The sequence below is a fragment of the Zalophus californianus genome, chromosome 8 (assembly GCF_009762305.2).
Source record: "Zalophus californianus isolate mZalCal1 chromosome 8, mZalCal1.pri.v2, whole genome shotgun sequence".
In the NCBI taxonomy this organism is placed as follows: Eukaryota; Metazoa; Chordata; class Mammalia; order Carnivora; family Otariidae; genus Zalophus; species Zalophus californianus.
Genome location: NC_045602.1, coordinates 109,236,081 through 109,256,251, shown reverse-complemented (window position 1 = coordinate 109,256,251; position 20,171 = coordinate 109,236,081). Strand labels below are relative to the sequence as shown.

General features: G+C 52.7%; 1 protein-coding gene across 14 annotated transcripts in view; it reads right to left on the bottom strand.

The window, feature by feature from the left end:
- RASSF2 (Ras association domain family member 2) overlaps window positions 1–14,133 on the bottom strand; it is a 42,130-nt gene extending 27,997 nt beyond the window's left edge. The window contains exons 1-3 of one of the 14 annotated variants that reach the window (XM_027620904.2): window positions 12,308–13,130; window positions 9,884–9,967; window positions 8,984–9,032 (exon numbers count right to left, since the gene is read on the bottom strand). The gene's annotated coding sequence lies outside the window, so the exon portion shown is untranslated. The other 13 variants (XM_027620898.2, XM_027620901.2, XM_027620899.2 and 10 more) reach the window with 13 other exon arrangements.
- Window positions 14,134–20,171: the final 6,038 nt, after the last annotated feature.

The following is a 20,171-nucleotide window of genomic DNA, read 5'->3' as shown; positions in this document are numbered from 1 at the left end:
TATTTTTTTAAAGATTTATTTATTTTGAGAGACTGAGAATGAGAGAGAGAGAGAGAGAGAGAGAGCACATGAGAGGGGGGAGGGTCAGAGGGAGAAGCAGACTCCCCGCCAAGCAGGGAGCCTGATGCGGGACTCGATCCCGGGACTCCAGGATCATGACCTGAGCCGAAGGCAGTCACTTAACCGACTGAGCCACCCAGGCACCCCTCTAAATCATATTTAAACCTACTGAACTCCCTATAGGAACATCGTCATACAACTTCCCTGTAGAAAGACTTTAAGAGGTAAAATGTATATTGAAGCACGTCTGCTAAAATGTCTTGAGGTGTGTGTGTATCATTGGGCTTGCCACGTAGGGACATGAGCCTCCCAGGCCTTAGTCACGTTGGAGACCCACAGGGGCCACCAACTAGTCATTCCTTCCTTCTGGCACTGACTTCACGCCCTGGCAGAACGTTCTAGGTTCTCTTCAGCTCCATCAAATGCCTGGGCAGTACCATGTACCTTGCTAGTGGTGGACGGGAAGACCCATCCATTATGCCTGCTTGTACAACCTTCCCTAAGGTCCAAGAGAACGTTTTGAAAACTGGAAGGTTCCTAAGCCACTGGAGGTGATGAAATCCCAGCCACAGAGAACTTTCTAGGCCTGCTTTTCAAGCTCCGTGAGTGTGCCCATCCATGCTCCTTTACAGACCCAAGCAAACTCACATGCTCCCTAGACCCTGATCCAAAACTTAGCTCCCCCTTCACAGTCTCCCTGCTGCCCCAGGGCAGTGTCGGGGGTGGGCGCAGGCGCTCACACCTCGGCCTGTCCCTCACAGCACTTACCATGGAACACAGAAACCATCCGTCTGGTGTTTCTTTCACCTCCCGGGCCTGGAGCTTCCCCTTTCTGGACCCCAGCTCCCAGCCTATGCTTCTCTCCTGTGAATCTTCCCATTGTCTTTTTTTTTTTTTTTTTTTTTTTGGAAGGGAGTGGATTCCTGCTGTCTTGGATAAGAGGATTTCCAGAAGCAGGGCCCCACACAAGAATTTTTGGGCACATGAGTTACTGAGGAACTTTTCTCAAGAGAACCCTGTAAGCAAGTGAAGGAAGCAGGACCTGGCCGGGGAAGGAGCTGGGTGACCGGGGCTTCGCTGGATTCCAGCCACAGCCTGATCCCGTGGGAGCTCTGGGGTGTGAATAACTCCACGGACTTGTCCCACCTTCAGACAGGCAGGCCAGCCTTTGTTACCCCCGTGCTAGTCAGTCGTCTGGCTAGTCATCTGGGAGGACGGGGATGAGCTCCCAGGCATTGCCCTGCAAGAACTGATCTCAGGACGGGGGGAGCAACTAAGACTCAGAAGCAATCCACTTTCTCCCACCTGCCTTGCAGCCGGGGGGAAGCAGCTGCCGGCACGAGCTGGCCAGGCGAGGTGCAAGGCTGAGCTGCAGGGATGGGGACAGACACTTGCCAGAGCTCTGGACAAATCACACCCCTGCAGCTGTTGCACAAAAGGTCCCTCCCTCTTCCTCTTCACAGACCCTCGCACTCACAGGTGTCTCCATCCTCCCCAAGAATAAATGAGGGGCTGTGCAAACCCTTGAAAGTCCCCAGCTCAGCTTCCTGTGAGGAAGGCAAACATCAAGCACTCAAGGAGCCCGAGGAGGTGGGAAAAGGCATCCAAAGCTCTCTTCAAGGAGAGCAAAATCTGCTGTGTTCTTAGCTCTTGGTTCCTCCAAACTCCGGGGCCCTCACTCCCGTTCTGTCGGGGCACCTGGACAACACGTTCATCTGGCCTCAGAGCCTCCCTGGGACGCTGGCTAAGCCCTCCAGTTTCTGTTCCAGCCTCGAGACTACGTGTCTCTCATCTTATTGATCCACTGGAGGGTCCCCGGAGGGAGAAGGGCAAACACAGCACAGAAAGGTTGGAAAGCCAGCCCTTGGCAGGAAAGCCCAGAGGAGACAAAGAACCCACTTCGTTTCCTACACCGTCTTCCCAGTGGTAGAGCCTTGACCTCAGCAACTGGGGCGGGATGAGGGTCGGGGGGCCCCAACCAGTTAACAGGACCCAGGCAGTCCCAGTTTCTAAGACAGTACAGGGGAGGGCTTTCCACGGAGAATTCCCAGGGGCGCAAACCCCACAGAGCCCCCCTCTAACAGACGAGAGGGACATGCAATCTGCGAGGCCTCAGCGGAAACCAAAGCGGGAAGGAGAAGTAGCTGGCCTCAAGACACACAGCAGCTCAGAGGTTCGAATTCTAAATGCTTCTTAGACCCTCCCTGAGTGAGGCCAGAGAGGTGGGGGAGGGGAGTAGGCAGGGTTGATTTCAAAATTCCCCATGTCCAGGCTGTCACTCATACCAATGACATCAGACCCTCTGAAAGGGGCCCAGGCATTAGCATTTTTATAGCCTTCCCAGGGTGTGCCAATGTACAACCGGAGCTGAGGACAACCTAGAAATCTGATAGGGATAGAGCTGTGTAAACTGAGGACACCACCAAATGCATCTCAAAGCAGCCTTTCAGGAATGGAAGGAATAGAGCTTTCTAAAAGCAAACTGAGTCGGGTCTTCAGCACCCCTCTCCGCATCACTAATATCTCAAAGGGGAGAGAGGGCGGTGTAGAGCATCCCAAAGGGTCGGTGTAGACAGGGACAGAGCTAGCTGATGCAAAGGGCCCCGTGACACGCAAATCGGGGCACCACACCACAGAAGCCAGGAAGCGAGCCCTGGGCCCCAGAAACAAAGGAAATGCTCACTGAAGGCCCACAGCTTCCCTTTTTGGGGCCTGTCCCCACCTCTTCTCTGAGTCCTACCCTGCCCCCCTCCCGGGGAGGCGGAGGTTAATCTGGAGCTCCTGGGTTGGAGTCGAAAGTTATCTTACACAGTGCCTCATACTGTAGTGTTAAAGACTGTCTCATCAGGTCTCCTGAGGGGCTCTGTTTTGTAACCAAGCAGTGCTTACAGAGGAGACAGGGCTGACCCCTGTATACTTCAGCCCCTTGGTATAGGGACAGGAAGAAGTGTCAGTGGCAAACAGGAAGCCCCAGCCCTATTGCACCACCCGAGGAAGGAGACTAGAGTTGTGGCCTGGGACCCTGCCAAGTTCTAGAGATTACCAAAGATTCCACCTCCTGGTTCCTGAACCTGAACCTGTCCCAGACATGGGCAAAATTCAGGCTGCCTGGAAAGGAAAAGGCACACCTTGCCTTCCACCTTTATTCAATAAAAGGCCCACTTACTGGCCAGGCCTGGGTCCTCTCTGGGGCCTGTTCACCTCACTGATCCCCCCTTCCGCGAACGTACCTCCTCTATTCCCTTTTCCAGGCGTTCAGGACCCACCCTCACGGCTCTCCCAATCACTCCACTCAGGAAAGAGTCTGGGGAGTGGAAGGTATTTGGTAAGGGGTGGGCAGGTGGAAAAGGGCTTAGCTCAGGAGAACTAGCAGAAGACTAGTCTCAGGAGGCACCTTGACACCTTCCCCCACCAATCAAGAACAGAACAATCACACTCTTATTATTGGGCTAATAACAAAACACCAGATGTGAATCATAGACAGCTACCATAAATGAGAGTTTACTGTGGGCCACCTAGTATCTGCTTTGGCTCATTTAATCCCCACAACAACCCCACGGAGAAACCTCAATATCCCCATTTTGAAGATGAAGCAAATGAGGCACAAAGAAGCGAAGTAACTTGTCCCCAAATACACAGCCAGGAGGGGGGTGGGGTCAAACCCCGGGACTGTGTGAGTTCTGGCAAAGCAGAAGCCTCTTGAGGTGAAGGTTAAAAAAGAGTTTTCAGCTAAAACTCAACTGAGCCAGCCGCATCCTTGAGGAGGGGTCACACTGGAGTGTGGACCTGAGGCTCTGGAGGGCTCATTAAGTACAGATTCCTTTCCCCCACCCCACCCCACCCCCAGCTTCTGATTCAGTCCTTCTGGATGGGGTCTGAGGATGTGCATTCCTAACAAGCAAGCTCCCCAGTGACACTCACACTGCTGGTAACAAGGCTCTAGAAGCTTTATCTTCTTCCTTACAAGAAAGAACCCACAGGGAAGGCTTCATTTTCACCATTTTACAGATGAGGAAACAGAAGGTCCCAGAGGTTAGGCAACTTGTCCCAGGTCACAGAGCCGACAGGAAGCCCAGGACTCCTTCTGTGATGCTCTGGCTAAGCGCTGGATATGGGGGGCTCTGGGCAGGGCAGGCAGGAACGAGGAGGGGAGGCTTCCGCTGCCAGCCACAGCGGGCCCGGTGGGCCCGGAGAAGGCAGGCAACTGAGTCAATGGCTGGACGGACAGGATGTAGGTAGAGCAGACCCTGCAAGGGGCCAAGGATAGAGACCCCCCGCCAGGGACTTAGGCACCTGCCACAGACCCTAAGTCACACCTACCCCTGTCCAAAGAATGAGCTACCCCTCATGTTCATGGGTCCCACAAAACACCTGCTCCCCCAACCCGGAAAAAGCCAGGGGGGCTGACTGATGACAGGTAGGAGGCCCCTGCTGACGGGAAACTTGGCTCCCATCCCCAGAGGCAGCCCCTGCCTGGCCCACCCTCTCCAGATGAAGAGCAGAGATTCCAGCCATGCTGAGCTCCCTGAGAGCAGCTTGATCTGCAAAGCCCCTGCTCTTCCTGCCGCCAACTGGGACCCTGGCCCGCTCTGCTCAGGCCTTCTGTGCACAGGGCTGAGTCCCCAGTGTGGCTGGAGCAGAGATCTGAGGAAAGAGTCCTGGGATTCCTGCCAGAAGGGCCTGCCTCCCATTCCACACCAGCGGGCGGGGGGCCAGGTGAGTGACCTGGAAAGTGACCACTGGGACTCGCCCAAACAGTCACCTCACAGGCCCGGATGAGCAACTACTTGCTTGTAGGAAAGTCCCACCAGTGTCCACAAGCTTTTGACCCTCTGGATGGATGTTTAGGAGGAAACCCAAAGGCCCTTAACCTCATATCAGAGAACCAGGGTGTTGGAGCAAGACCAAAAAAAAGGCATTAAGGAAGTAAAAACTCTAGACAGAAAAACCTGTGTGTGTGTCTGTGCACGCACGCGCATGCGTGCGTGTGTGCGTGCGTGCGTGCGTGTGTGTGTAGAATGTAGACTGGCTCAGAGGAACCAGAGACCTAGAAAGCCAACCTTCCAATTCGACAGACCCACCAAAGAAGGACCTGTCACATCTGCCTCCCTAAAGCAGCCCCTTCATCACCTCCCACCAGAGGGGCTCTGCCAAGATTACCCCCTCAGGGGCTAAGATTCAGCAACGTGCGAACTTCTGTATGGCTGAGGTGGGCTGAGGCAAAGAGTGGGAAGTTGGCAGAGGCAACACTGGCCCTAATAAGGCAAATAGACGAAGCATTCCTTGACCTGCATCTCCCAAAACCAAGGGCTATTTTATAGGGTAGTTTCATGTTCTACCTTGCGAAGGGCAAATTAAGCTTTCCTCCAGCCCAGTAATTATGGGATTTAGGTGGAACCCAGTCCCACAGGGAGGGCCTGAGGCCTGGATCAGTCCTTGTGCCTCGAGCCCCCACTCACTGTCTGTGGCTAGCCTCTCAGCTCTGCGGGGATGTGCTGACCTATGCGGGCAGGTGAGGAGGGGCTGCCTCCAGCTCCCCATTTCCTACAAGAACAGGTTTCTTTCTGGCCACTCTTCCTGTTTACTGAGTGACTTCTCGGAGACTCATCTCTGACCTCACTTCCCCTTCCTCGGGAACCCCAGCAGCTCTTCCTTTTTTGGTGCTAGAGGCTAAGATTGAGCTTTGTGTGCAGAGATCTTGGGGTTTCTGCTCCTTGCTACCTGGGGCCAGGAATGGAAACCCAAGAGCCAGGATTGCAGACTTCCTCCACTCCCCAACCTCCTCCCCAGCCAAGACGGGCAGGCTCCTGGCGCTCCAGAAGCAGTAAGGAAGAAAAAGCAAAGGACGAATCCAGTGTGCGCTGAGCCCTCCCCTGGGAAAGCCATGGGGGACAGGGGGTGATCACACCTACCCTCCTTTCATGTCCTTAACACCCTGTGTGTGGAAAAATTCACCCTCACACAGCAGATCTCAGATCCTTCCTAGTACCAGGAAAGGCGGCACATCTGGGGGTTTCCAGAGCATTTCCAGGAGGCTGAGGGGGAGTTTTCCACCAAACCACATTCATACCCTCTGCCTGCCCTGCAGCCAGTGACTAACCCTAAAGAAAAATCAGCATCATGAAACACAGAACTTCTCCTCCAAATGGGCTTCAAAGGCCAGCTCTGTAAAATCTTTACACTCCCCCGCCTGTCTAGGATTAAAAGAGCAGCCTCCCACCGGGCAGAGAGAAAACAGGCAGAGCCAGGTAAAGAAACTTCCAGAGTCCAGTGGGCAGGTCTGTCCCTCCCACACCTAAACCCTCACTGACTCGCTGGAGAGCCCGACAGGCCCTTCTGGGAGCTCACTTACCAAGGAACTTAAAGCTTTTCCCACAGAACAAGGTGTCCCACTGAAAAGCCACTTAATCCACTCCCGTGGCGCCTAAACAGAGCCGCATGACCTGGTTTCCCAGTTCTGGGTCCCGAAGCTTCCCAACCCTCTTTCACCTCAGAGTCGACCTGAGGCTGGAGCGTACACACCATCTCCCCTTCTCCCCACCCCACTGCACCACGTCCCTGATCACCTTGTCACATACACAAGAATCCTTGTCCCAAACGTCTGTGTGATCAACTGTAGGATCCCATATGGAGCTTCAGGAAGAGGGCGCCGCCTACCTAAGGCTACCCCCATCTCTCCGGAGCCCTTGGGGCCTCATGGACCCCACCAGCTAACGTCCTCCCTGCACGCCAGCCGCCCTCGCCCTGCCCGCCGACAGAACATTCAGCAGCCATCCCCACGATTTAGCAGGTCCAGTTGAGCCCCAGGTTCTGGAACACACACAAAGTACGCTCGAAATTGAAATGTCGAGGCTGTCATGCTCAACCTTCAAGAAAGATGGTCCCAATAACCCACCTCTACCTGGTTTGGACCTTACTCACTGCAAGACAGCTCTGAGGTTCAAGGCACGGTGAACCCCAAGTGCACCCACTCAAACTCACCACAGAAGCCGCCGTCTGGGGCCTGAGGCCCAGCTGCCAGCAACCAGCAAGCCACACCGGCGGCCAGCTCCGGGGGCCGGGAGCACTGCATTCGTCAGTGCCTGGCTGCCTGCGCCCCACCCCAGGGGAGGGTGGCAGGGGCGGGACGGATGGCCAGGGTCCCGGGGCCCTGCCTGAAATGAAATCACCTGGGACCAAACACCACCTCTCTACCGCAGGGCTCTTTCTTTCCTTGTTATGTAAAACAAACATTTTTATTTCTTTTTTTTTTAATCTTTTTTTTTTTAGATTTTATTTATTTATTTTTAAAGATTTTATTTATTTATTTGACACAGAGAGACACAGCAGAGAGAGGGAACACAAGCAGGGGGCGTGGGAGAGGAAGAAGCAGGCTTCCCGCTGAGCAGGGGGCCCGATGCGGGACTCGATCCCAGGACCCCGGGACCATGACCCGAGCAGAAGGCAGACACCCAACGACTGAGCCACCCAGGCGCCCAACATTTTTATTTCTTTGACACATACAGAGAAGCAAAAAATTATTGAATGATTCCAATTCTATGAGCTACCTAGAACAGGCAAATTCACAAAGACCTTGCGTGGAATTGAGGTTACCAGGGGCTCGCGGGGCGGCAATGGGCAGCTGATGTCTGATGGGTACAGGGTCTTTGTGGGGGATGACGGAAGAGCTCTGGAGATGGAGACTGGTGATGGTCGTGCAAGGCTGGGAGTACACGTTATGTCACTGCTGTCGTCGGAATGTTTATGTCCCGCCAAATTCCTATATTGAAATCCCAACCCAAAATGGGATGGCATTAGGAAGTGGAGCCTTTGGGCATGATTCAAGGGGGTGGCTCCCCCCTCACCAATGGGATCAGTGTCCTTCTCAGAGACCCCGCGGAGCCCCCCCATCCTTCCTGCCACCTGAAGGTATAATGAGAAGTCTGAGATCCAGAAGAGCCTCCCACCCACCTGTGCGGGCACCCTGACCCCATACGCCCAGCCTCCAGAACCGCAAGAAAGGCTTCCCTGGAGTGTTCAGCTCATTCAGTCTGTGATATCCTGCTGCAACAGACCAGACAGCCCCTGAACTGTACACTTAAAAATGATGAAAAGGACAAATTTTCTATCATGTATATTTTGCCATCATTAAAGATAAAAAATAAAAATATTTAACTTAAAAGAAGACTAAGATCAGTATCTCCCCCAAATTTCACCACTCCAGAGACAATCACCATGAACATTTGCCTGTACATCCTTCCAGAGACAAACAGAGGGGAGGATATATTTTACAAAGAGCATGGTTTGGTAATGCTTTTGAGAAGTATCATATTTTCACATGGCAATAAATGCACATCGCTCCCCTATCTTTTTGGTAGCCCCATGGTATTCCAGTGCATAGATATGCAGGTCTTCCCTGCCACCCAAAAGCAGAGGGCTCCTATGAACGCATAAAGCAAAGGAACAATTACCATTAATTTATATGGGAAAATGTGTTAGCGTTCCCAGACCCCAAAATAACCTCTCTTAGGTTTTTCTGATACCTCGGGAAACATCTTGCTAACAGGTACACATGGGATCGATTCCCGCATCAGGCTCCTTGCTCAGCTTCTCCCTTTCCCTCTGCTGCTCCCCCAACTTGTGCTCTCTCTCTCTCTCTGATAAATAAATAAATAAAATATTTTTTAAAAAAATCCTCTTCGGATTTCTTTCTGTTAGCAAAACAGGTACTAACGTAGATCTTTCATAAAAACCAAGCGGCCTAAGGCAAACAACTTTGGAAAAGCGAGGGATACCTGGACCATAATTAACATGTTTGCTTTTTGTTGGGGTCTAGTCTCCATTTCGGTGGTTGTTATTATTGCAAAGAATGCTGCAAGGGACATCCCTGTGCACATATTTTTCTGCACTTGTCCAATTATATCCTTAGGATAAGATTTCCTACCTGTGCAATTGCTGAGTCAGGAACTCCCTCGGGAGGACTGTCAACAGAGCTTTAGGAGTAAAATCACAGCAGGGATGTCGAATTCTGCCATACAAAGGTCTCTCACCACGTGGACTTTTCTCGGCTTTCACTTGGGTGTCCGTGGCATTGCATAGCAGTTCAGGAAAGTAGGGACTGTCCTTTCCATAAGAAACCGGCCCCCTCCCTCCCCACTGCCCTGGCCACCTCCTCAGGGAACACACCACGCCTGTGTCATAAAAAGAAGCCGCTATACCAGGAAGGCAGACGGCGGCTCGGCTAATATCTGCTGACTGCCCCTTCGCTAGCAGGAAAGATCACAGCAGAATTCCAGGATGGCCCAGTGCCACTCATGCAGTTGTTCAGCATTTATCACTGGTCACAGCCTAGATGTGACAGCCACGAGCAGGTGCACTCAGTTTCCTCACCTAGCCAAAGGACAGCCTCTCTCCAAAGCGTTATGATCGGCCATTCACGGGCCATCAGAATACTCACTCCCAAATCTGCCAGGGCACCTTTTATCTTAACCAATGAGCAGCAGATGGCTGCCTGAGTGCTGTGTACCAGGCTCCCGTCTGAACGCACGTCACAATATCACCAGGAGATAGTTAGAACTGCCATCTTACACTTGGGGAAACTGAGCCTCAGAGGCCTTACATGACTGTTTAACTGCAGCCTAAAGCCTATCCTAGGTTGCTTTCCCCCCGAAGTTAACCCTAAAACAAGGATCCCAATGCAAGTGGAAGAGGGCTGGAAAGTGAAACAGGGAAGGGACAGCAGCCTGTGAAGGAAGCCAGTTACAAGGCAACTCTGATGGACAACATAGCACAAGCCCCCACGCCACCCCAGCAGAGAAGCAAGGGAGCTGGGGTATTTATATACCTTCTCTCATCAGTCGCTGGTTGAGGCCAAGGGAACACAGGAAGGATGCTGACAGTATCTACCACATTGCCCAATATCGTGCGGCTGGAAATGGTAAGATGCCATTCAAACTCCAAATCCAATACCCTGCATTACTCGATCAGAAATGAGCAGTTGATCAAACACTTAACTGAGTGCCAACTAGGGGGAAACGCGACGCTGGTGAAATAAGCCTACTTGGCCAAATCACTTTGGATTGAGATGTCCAAGGACAGCACAGGTATCTTTTTGTCAAGTTTTATCAATGGGATGAATAGGAAAAGCCCTTCTATGTCACTTTGCTCATCTCACGGGAATTAGCCAAGAGCCCTTCCCTGCCCCCTTCTTCGGCGTAAGGTTTCCCTCTCTGAATCAGCCACAGCTGGCTTGGGCAAGAGTCCTGCAGCCTCAAGCTGTCATCCCAAGCAGATACATCAACCTGTGATTACAGGCTCCAGAGTCTGCCTGCCATCCCGGGGATGATCAAAAATGACCCACTGGACGCCCCGCCGGCTGAGTCTGGAGGATGTCCCTGTTTACTGTGCCCTGCTTCCCCTGTGCCTCCCGCCCTACCCTCTCCCTCCAACTTCACATACCCTCCATGGGAACCCACAAGTAGGCCAAAGAACTGAAACCAGCAATCACAGGTCTGCAGGAGCTTACCCCACCTTAAGGACTCACTTAAAAGTCTTCTGGAGATGCAGGGAGGTGTTTAAATAGGACAGTGTGTCATTAGGGTAAATCACTGGACCATATTGTAAGGAGTGGTGGGAGAAACAGGGAGGTGGCAGAAGGGGACCGCTGCCCTAGTTTTAGGAACCCAGTGGTAGCAGCTCTCAGCAGCTCTATCTTGAAGTCAAAGACTGGCCGCCCTGTTCTGTTCCGAGCACACTGCTGAGACCTGCCCGGGTTCTCACCCTGGGGGAGAGAAGGAGACATGGGCAAGTCCCAGTCCCTTTCGCGCACTCCCAGCAGGATTCTCTGGCAGTCGGGTCTCCCAGTGAGGACACCTCCGGCCCGAGGATCCTAGGGAGTACTGAAGGCAATCATCCGGCCAAGTTCTTTTGTGCTGTGGGCCAGCCATCGGCACTCCAGCAGAAGTGCCAGGATGTGCAGTGCTGGGCACCTCTCCAGCCAAGTCTCTTGGCCATTCCTAAGCAGCTCACGCACAGAAGGCAGACACGAAGCTTGGCTCCGGGGCCCCGGGAAATAGACAAAGAAATCAAAGCAAAACCAGGGGGTGACTGAAAGGTCCCTGGCAGGACAGCGCGGCTGAGAAACGGAAGACTTGAGGGATGGAAAACAGGTGTAGGGCATCTACCACTGCTAAGTGACCTCTAGGAGAACACAAACTGGAGAGAGGGCCTGCGGCCCTGAACAGAAGCTGTGTAGAAATGCAGAGACGGGGGCTCTGGAGCCCCGGGGGCGGGATGAGATCCCCCTCACGAAGGTGGGGATCCTGCCACCCGAGGCACAGGTACACACGCCCGGGGCCCACGCAGTCAGGTGCAGAGGGCACCCCTTCCCCACACCACCCCCGCCTTCCCCTGGAGGGGGGCATGCCCAGGGGCCCCACCCAGGTCACCTGGCCTCCTTTCAGCCAGGCTCCCTAAAGATGCCCCTCATTCTAACTGGATTTCAACAGCACAAAAATGATAGCAAGGAACATGGGATACATCTCGGCTCTACCCCAGCTAGATCATCCTGTCTCCCGATAGGCCACCCCTGCTCTCCTGTGTTCTGAAAGGGGGGGGTCTGGTTGTGAGTCCTGGGCACACAGCCTCCCCAGCCCAGCCCACACTCCCAGGTGCCCACGCGGGCGACATCTCTGGCTCCCTTCCTTCTAGCCAGGGCAAGAACCACCTACCATCTTTCCCAAGCTACCCCACCTCTCCGAGCTCAGCCACCACGTGAGGCCCTCTTTTAGTGGGCTGCCCGGTCCAGAGGAGAAAGCACAGCTGGTGCCCACACTCACCACCCCACTCCAGGGTCTCTGATCCCAAGTGGGCACCTCCCAGGCTGACTCCACACTTAGTCCCTGGGACACCGCCTTTGGACACATGTTAAAACAAAACAAAACGAAAAAACACCTCCCCTCAAAAAACCCAATCTATCTTAGCCATGAGAAGTGTCCTTAATTCCTCAGACCACCTGCAGAAAAAGTTCCCAGTAAATAAGTGCAGACTGGTAAGTAAAATAAATCCAACCCCAGATTCCTTCTCCAGAAGCTCTGGAAACAAGGCCCCTGGCTCTGAATCCCAGCTGTTTAAAAGAATCATTGTTTCCAATTCTTTCCTCCCATTGTACCAAGATCAGCTGGGGCAGGAACAGAGTCCCACTCCAGGATGAATTATTATTTGGCAGCTCCCTGGTTCAAATTTTCATTCATCACATGAAGGTACTTACTAGAAACCTGCCCCACGCTAGTCACCGCCTCCGTTCTCTGGGAGAACCCGGATTCCCGACACCTGGGAATAAAGTCCGTGCAGCATTGAGAAGCGCAGCGCTGGGCTCGTGCTGTCACTTGAGTGAGTGGCAGAGGTGCGCGAACAACCCAGGAGCCACAGAGAGCCCCACAGTAAGATGGAGCCCTCCGTCGCCCTGCCGGGCCACCGCGCTGCTCCGAGCTGTCCCTAGGGTTCTCCCAGTTTAAGAGCTGAATGCAAAGCAGGCGCCCGAAATGCAGAAGTGCCTGTGTCGCCCAAGGAGCCTGCCCCTCTCGGGCGAGAGAGGACGCAAAGCTGAGGTCCCCAACGACCTCGGCGCTAGCTGGGGAGGCGGGCGGGGAGACCGCAACGGGAAGTGCCACGAGGACCAAGGGCCCCAGCGCCCCCGCGCCCTTCAGAAGGGGCCTCGGGCGCGCCGCCTGCCCCCGCCGGGTGCTGGAACCCGCCTCTGGGGAACCGACCGTTGGGCAGGGAAGACGGGGACCCGCTTGGGGTCGGGCACTCCCCCACGCTGTCCGGGCCTCCCAGCCCTGCACCTGCTGCCGGGCCCCAGCTCGCCAGGGAGTCCCGGGAACCCCGGGGATGGGGCGGGGGCGCCTTCCTGTCGCCGCCCTTGGTGCGGAGGGAAGGAAGGACCCCCAGGGGTCGCAGGGGGAAGACGAGCTTGGAGCCACAACTTTCTCCGGCCAGAGGCTGGGCGCGCAGGGGCTGGCTCCTCCGCGGCCCCTGGGGGCTCCGCACGCCCGGGAACCCCCGGCGGCCCCGGGAGGAGAGAGGAGACCAGGGCAGGCGAGGACTGAGGCGCTGACCTGGACCAGGCTGGGAACACCGCGGGAAAACTTTCCGCGAAGCTGAAGGGAGGCCGGGGAGAGAGGACCGGCCCGCGCCCGGCACCTTGCGCCCCACATCCCGCGCCCGGTGCCCCGCGCCCCGAACCTTGCCTGCGTCCAGAGCCGGATGCATCGCCCGCGGAGTTGGAAAGTGGGGGCGCCTCGGCACGGGGGTGGGGGGGGCGTTGCTCCAGCCCGAGTCCGGGTCTGCGAGCGGCGGGCCCGGCTCAAATCCAGCCCGGCAGCGCAGGCGGCGGCCGCGCGATTGGGGGTCGGGCGCCCCGCCCTCCTCGCCTCCCCTCCGCCCCTCCCGCCCTCTCTCCCGCCCCCCTGCCTTTATCCGTCCCTACCGCGTCCGATCGGCCTCTCTCCCTGTCTTTCTCTAGCTCTCCATCTCTCCCCCGCCCCTCTTCCCTCGCCTTTCTTCCTCCCCGCGTCTCCCGCCCTCCCTCCTCCCCTCCCCTCCTCCTGGGGGGCGGAGCCTCTCCCCTCCCTCCCAGACAATGCTGGGGCTGCGCGTCCCCTCCTTCCCCTCCTTCCCCTCTTGCGAGTCGGGGCTCGGGCTGCCAGCGCTTCTTCCGGGCTGGGGAGGCGGGGAGGGGGTAGGAGTGCAGGGGTGGAGAGGATGGACTGGCTCCCCTCACCCCATTCGCCAATGCCCTCTTCAAGCCGGATGGAGTCTTGGCCCAAGTCCCTTGGCTCGCCCCGCGCTGTGACAGCCACTCCCAGGGAACAGTCACACTGCCTCGCAGAGCCCACCTCGAGCGCCCCGGATTCCCCAGACAGTGTGGGATTCATTTTCTAACACCCGCCTTATTCCAAAAGGGGTTTGAGCTGAGCGCCGGCTAAGCAAATCCCCACTCGACAGGCGGGTGGGCAGACGTTACCGTGAGTGAAGGAGGCCAAGTTTCTTTGTCCACCTCTCACCTCCCTCTCTCATCCATCCCTGGACGGAGGACTCTCAGTGCAGAGGAAGGCTTAGAGCACCCGAGCTGCGGGGCCCCGTATCTATTTCCTTCCTCTTATCACAACCCCCCCCCCCACCACCACCACCAAATACATGCCGCAACCCTGCAGGGTGAGTCTCCCTGTGTCTAAAAGGAAGGGAGCCTAATGGTTAATGGGTAGCCAACCCCCAGGGTACAGCCGGCTCTGCTCATCCCTCCTAAAAGCCAAACATTCTTTACTAAATTCATTGTTTGGATCTTGGAATGTGTCTCCCTTAGAAACAATGTTATAAATGGTGATGTGCTTCCCAGCCCAGCCACAAAAGCCTTTGAACCCAAAATGCAGCTGTAGGGTGGTGCTGCAAACTGTGTCAGCTACCCTGGAACAAGAAGACCACTGATCCGCGTTTTGTGTAGAAAAAAAAAATTATCTACTTGTACTTTCCCCTTGACCTATAAACACAAAGCTCTCCCATTAATATTCTCCCCTACCCCTCAGCCACTACTCTGTATTGGTAAGCTTCTTTCCTTTGCAGGTAACATGAACACCATCGGGGGACTGTGTTCTGAGGACATGGTGTTTTCTCTAGGACCTCAGGTCAGAGCTGCAGGGAGAGCTCAGTAAGAGGCACATCCAGAGCCTGGAGGGCTTCCAGGAACCCAGGAAGTCTTCTCTGAGAGGCCAGCCTTGCGAGCTGGAATCCCTTAGTCGCTACTCCAATCTCCCGAGAGAAGCTCATTGGCCCAGCTCGGGTCAGGTGACCATCCTATGACCAATCAGCTGAGGTGGGTGACTCCTCTTGGGCAAACTGCGGGCAGGAATCCTGCCCTTAGGCGCTGTTTAAAACACAATCCAGGCCTTGGGGCCCCTGTTTGGCTCAGTGGGTTAAGCATCAGACTCTTGGTTTCTGCTGAGGTCACGATCTCAGGATCCTGGGATCAAGCCCCGGTTGTGTTCCGCACTCCTCTGGGAATGTGCAGGAGATTTTCTCTCTCTTCCTCTGCCCACCCCCACTCTCTCTCGCTTTCTGTGTAAAATCTTTAAAAAAAAAAAAAAACAAAACGAAACAGAATTCATTCCCTTCTACTTATATTTTCCATCTTGCTGAATAAATTGATTAATTCAAGGTACCAGAAAACATCTTTCTTTTCATCAATTTCCCCATACAGAAGCCACAGAAGAGAAAGGAAAAGGTTCTTATCCTTCCAGGGAGTGTAGGGATGATACATCTGTACAGATTTAATGCTTCGCAAATATTAAACTGATACATGAAAGCCCACCCTCAAAACGATCTTTTCTTGCCACCGTCCCCCCCTGGGGACTGGCCCGGGAGGCACATGGCTCCAGGGAAGCAGCAGATAACCATTGTCTAGAACCAGTTCTCCAAGAGAAACACAGTGCAAGCCATGGGCGCAATTACAATTTTCTAGCTACATTAAAAAAAAAAAAAGCCAAGTGATTTAATTTTAATATATTTTATTCAACCCAATATATTCAAAATATTACCATTTCAACATGTAAACAATATAAAGACATTACTCATGAGGTATTTTGCATTCTAGTGGTGTACTAAGGCTGAAATTGGGTGTGTATTTCCACTTCAACACATCTCAATTCGGACGTTAAATTTTCATCACAAACACTTGATCTGCATTTAGGCTTTATAAAATTTCTATCTGAAAAAGTCGAGTCACATACCCAAGTTGTTCCAGGCACACTCTAAAGTTACCCAATAACTGAACTGAGTATATCAGTTTTTACATTTAAATTGTACACCCATGTGGCTTGTGGCTACCATATTGGGACAGTGCAAATTTAGAGAGCCAGGAAGCCACTGACTGACTCAGAGTCTCAAAATCGACTTCCCTCACCTCTTTAGCAAAGCTAGTGGCAGGAATGTCAAGCATGGCCAGAGAGAAAATGATTTTCCAAATTCCTTATGTCTCCACAGAACATCGCAAGAGGCAGGCTTTGCCACTATATCAGAGTTCTACCACACGCCTGGGGAGAAGGAAGGTATGCAGAGAAGAAATGGAGGCCCAAAGCCCACTCTTATGTTCCCAGTGGATTCTAGGAGAAGAGAGGAAGAAGCAGGAGACAGACAGACAGTCAGAAGGAAAGGTTGCATCCTCCCTGATTGTGACCTTTGACCAGAGTGAGGAGGCATGTCACTGGGTTAAGGGAAGTTCTGAGGAGATTGCCACGTGGGCTGCCTACCTCCTTCTCCCCTGTTCTCGGGAACTGACCTAGGAGAGGGGGCCGCCTCTTTAAAGTCAACTTAGTGGACCACCATGGTTATACAGAGATAGGGCCTGGATTTAGTTTCTGGAGTCACCTGTAAGTCCTGTGTGGCATAGACAGGATGCAGAAGTTCCCACCTGCTCCCCAGGACCAGGGGCCTCAGAAGGAGGCTAACTTGTGAGTCCCAGGCTCTCCATGGGAACTGTCTTAGTTTGAGTTCTCTCAAAAACAGAACCTGAGATAAGGACTTGGGTGCCTCCCTTACTTGGAGTTGATCCCAGAAAGCAAAGAAGTGAGACAGGGCTGGAGGAGAAGCTAATAAAGGGTGTACAACGGGGGCTCCGTTCCTCTGGGGTCCCTTTGGAGGAACTGTGTGAAACATGCCTCAGAACTGTCCTCTCTGAAGGTCAGGGGGCTGGGGCATTTATCTCATCCCAGTTGAGGATGACTCCCAGGAAAGCTTACTTCTTCTTACTTCCTGGTTGTGTGGACTTCTTTGGCCTCAAGGAAACATCTGAGGCAGAAAAGCAGGAGCCACTGCCTTTGTCACTGGAGGTGTGATGAGTCGTTGTGCATGAAGCTGTCCACCACAGCTCTGCCGGGGTGAGGGGGGCTGAGGGGGTGTGACACAGAACACACAAATCATCTGCTCTAAGACCCAGCGTGGAGAGGGGCAAGCGGACCCTGGAGGCTAGGTCAGGGGCTGACAGAAGGACGTGATGGGGACTCCAAGGGAACACTGGTGAGAGAACATTGGTTAACGTCTTCGTCGGGGAAGAGTCAGGGAGCACTGCAGAACTCTGAGGGAGAAGGGAGCACCCGGTCCATGAGGTACACAAGCCACAGGCATCAGCGGTCAAACACTCAGGAGTGGGGCCATCACCCCTCAGCATTCTGCTTTCAAGGGATGATCCAGAGCAGACTTTCTGCAGGGAGGCCCAGGGAAGACCCAGAGGCATCACCTCACATTCCACCGCAGGAAGAACTGGGGAAGTCTCTAAGGAGACCAGAGAGACTGTTTGGATTATTGTCTCAGACCCCATTTTTTTCCATCTGCTATCCAGGAGGTAAGAATCTACAAAAGAATATCTAATGAGTTATAGAGAAAGAAGACTAAGGGAGGTCTGCCACCGGGCCCCAAATATATCTGGACTTGCCTGGCACACTAGCATGGTGGGCTGGCTGGAAATCTATTTGCTTGGGAGGTAAAAAAAGTCCTCCTGGGAGATCATTTTCATTCCAAGAAAAGAAGAAACCATGTTTGGTTTGGTCCAGTAACAGAGTTTTAGTTGCCAGAAGGAAGATGAAATTGTCCCTCAACTCTGCCCCCAAAGTGGCCCTCTGGACGCACCAGGGATCCTAGGAAGGTAGAAGCTCTATGTTACAACTCAAAGAACTGTTTCATAAACTGCAGGGAGACTCTGGGGTCCAAGCAGCTATGCACGGGGGACCCTCCTGCTAAGTAACACTTGAGAGACCTACACTCCACTCAGCTTCTCCATTTCAAGGGCTTGGTATGTTGACATTACCCAGAAAGTAGTAGATGGATTACCACAACAGTCACAATTATTCCCCTCCCTGCAAATACTTGGCAGTTCCTCCCACAAAAAGGGGGAGCCTACTTTCCACCTTGAATCTGGGTTGACACTGTTGCTTTGGCCAATAGAATGTGGCGGAAGTCACACTGTACCTTTTCAGAGCCTGACATCAAGAAGCCTTGCATTCTTCTCTCTCCACTGGAACATTACTCTGCCATGTGAGTAAGCCTGAGCTAGCCTGCTGGAGGGTGAGAGATCTCATGACCCAGAGCCAAAGCAACCCAGCTGTCCCAGCCAAGGCCCCCCAGACATGTGAAAGATCCAACCAAAATCCGTAAAACCCAATTCAGAGTTGACCACTGATGCATGAAGGAGCCCAGCTAAGTCTAGCCCAGATAGCCAAACAGTACAAGCATGAGCTAAATACATGGTTGTCATCTTAAGCCACTCAGGTCCGGGTTGTTCCTTATACAGCAGTGGCTGTTAAAGAACTTAATAGGATAAAAAAAAAAATGATAATTCTGGGCAGTGATGGGTGTGCTAACTAACCTTACTGGAGTAATTGTTTTGCAATATACACATACATCAAATCATTGTGCTGTACACCTTAAACTTACATAATGTTGTATATCAATTATATCTCAATAAAGCCGGAGGGGAAAACACAAAAAATAAAAGCCTTTAATACAAAGGAAGGAAAAGAACTTAATAAGATAAAGTGGGCATGGCTGACATGACCAGGATATTGGCGGACATGAGTCTGGAGCCTCCCGGATTTGTTTATGAGCTTGTGAGAGAGGTCTCTGGGAATTCTTCCCCCACAGACACCCCACTTCCAAAACCAGTATGGAAGTATAGCTAGCTGAAGTCTCAGTGAGCTGGCGAAATTTCTATTTATGGCTGCTAATGTGACCATTTGTTCTCATAAAGTGGAGAGACGTAGGGAAATTTGAGTAACAAAGACTTTGTCACTGAACCCCACAGGTTTATCTTTCATGGAGAAGGGCTACCTTAATTAAAAGAGTCCACTTTATCCACCACTAAGAAATTTCCATAGCATCTTAAATATTTATACACTACAGTGTCCGGACTCATCCTTGGAGATGGGAGGGCGGATTACAGTTCTCACACAGTTGGCACTTAAGTAGGGCTCAGGTGCGCGAGTCTCCGGCCCCAGAGAGGAGACCTACCTTACTGGATTTTTCCCTCCTCCACTTCAAGTGCAGGCTGGAGAGGGTGAGAGGGGGAAAAAGGAAAGCGAAGGATTCAAAGTTTATAGCTTAGACTCAGTTCATTTCTTGCAAATATGCATCTTTTCCCAGTAAGTATTTGATAGAGAGCCGTAAGGCGAAATTCTCTGGGTGGCTATCCGTCTAAACAAAGTGCTTATAAACAGAATTTGCTAACTGAACTCTGTTTCAGATTAGATGGGAGATTTCATATAATTTTTCTAGGGATCTATTCAAGTTTCCTTAACCCCAAGGTTACATTCCACCAAAGCTCCCCCTCGGTTCTTGGGTGTATTGTAGTACTAATTACTTGGTGTGAAAATGTTATCCTGTCATAATGCAATACGCATTCAAAATTATGTTGATAGATATTTACTAGACATCCGTGGTGTGCAAGATGCCACGTTAGGCACGGTGAAATAAAAGAAATATCAGAATCAAGGAGCCAAAAAAAACCTTTAAACAGCATCTAGTCCAACAATGCATTTGCTGGGCTCAGAAACTGAGACTGAGAGAAATCAACTCATGGCACCTTTTGGTTGCAAGAAACAAGCCATTTGAGCCAGCCAAAGTAAAGAGAGACTGATTTTAAAAAACAAAAGTTTCTTGCAGAACTCATGGGAAGGAAGTGAGCCAGCACCAAGAGGGGCTAGACTATGACCTACAGTCTTCTCTCATTCTTGCCCTCCACCTCTCTGTCTCCCTCTTCTCCCTCCCTGCTTCTTGTATTGCCTTCTCTTTTCATATCTGTTCCAACTTCTCCCCAGATGGCAGTCTTGATCCCAAAGTCTATATGCACTTAGAGATCCTGTGCCCACCATCAACTCACACAGGCTCTGGGTATCATCAGCTGTGGCTTGCAGCGGAGGAGGGTGGGCAGGTAAGATTGGTCCGTGATCTCAGAAAAGGAAGAAGTGGGCAGAGGGGAAAAGTGCTTGCTTGGAGTCTCTATCTGAGTGGTCACATAGTCTGTTCATCTCCCACCTGTTGGTCCTTTCATCTCTGGCAGCCCAGGTCCATGGCCAGGCGGGATGGTC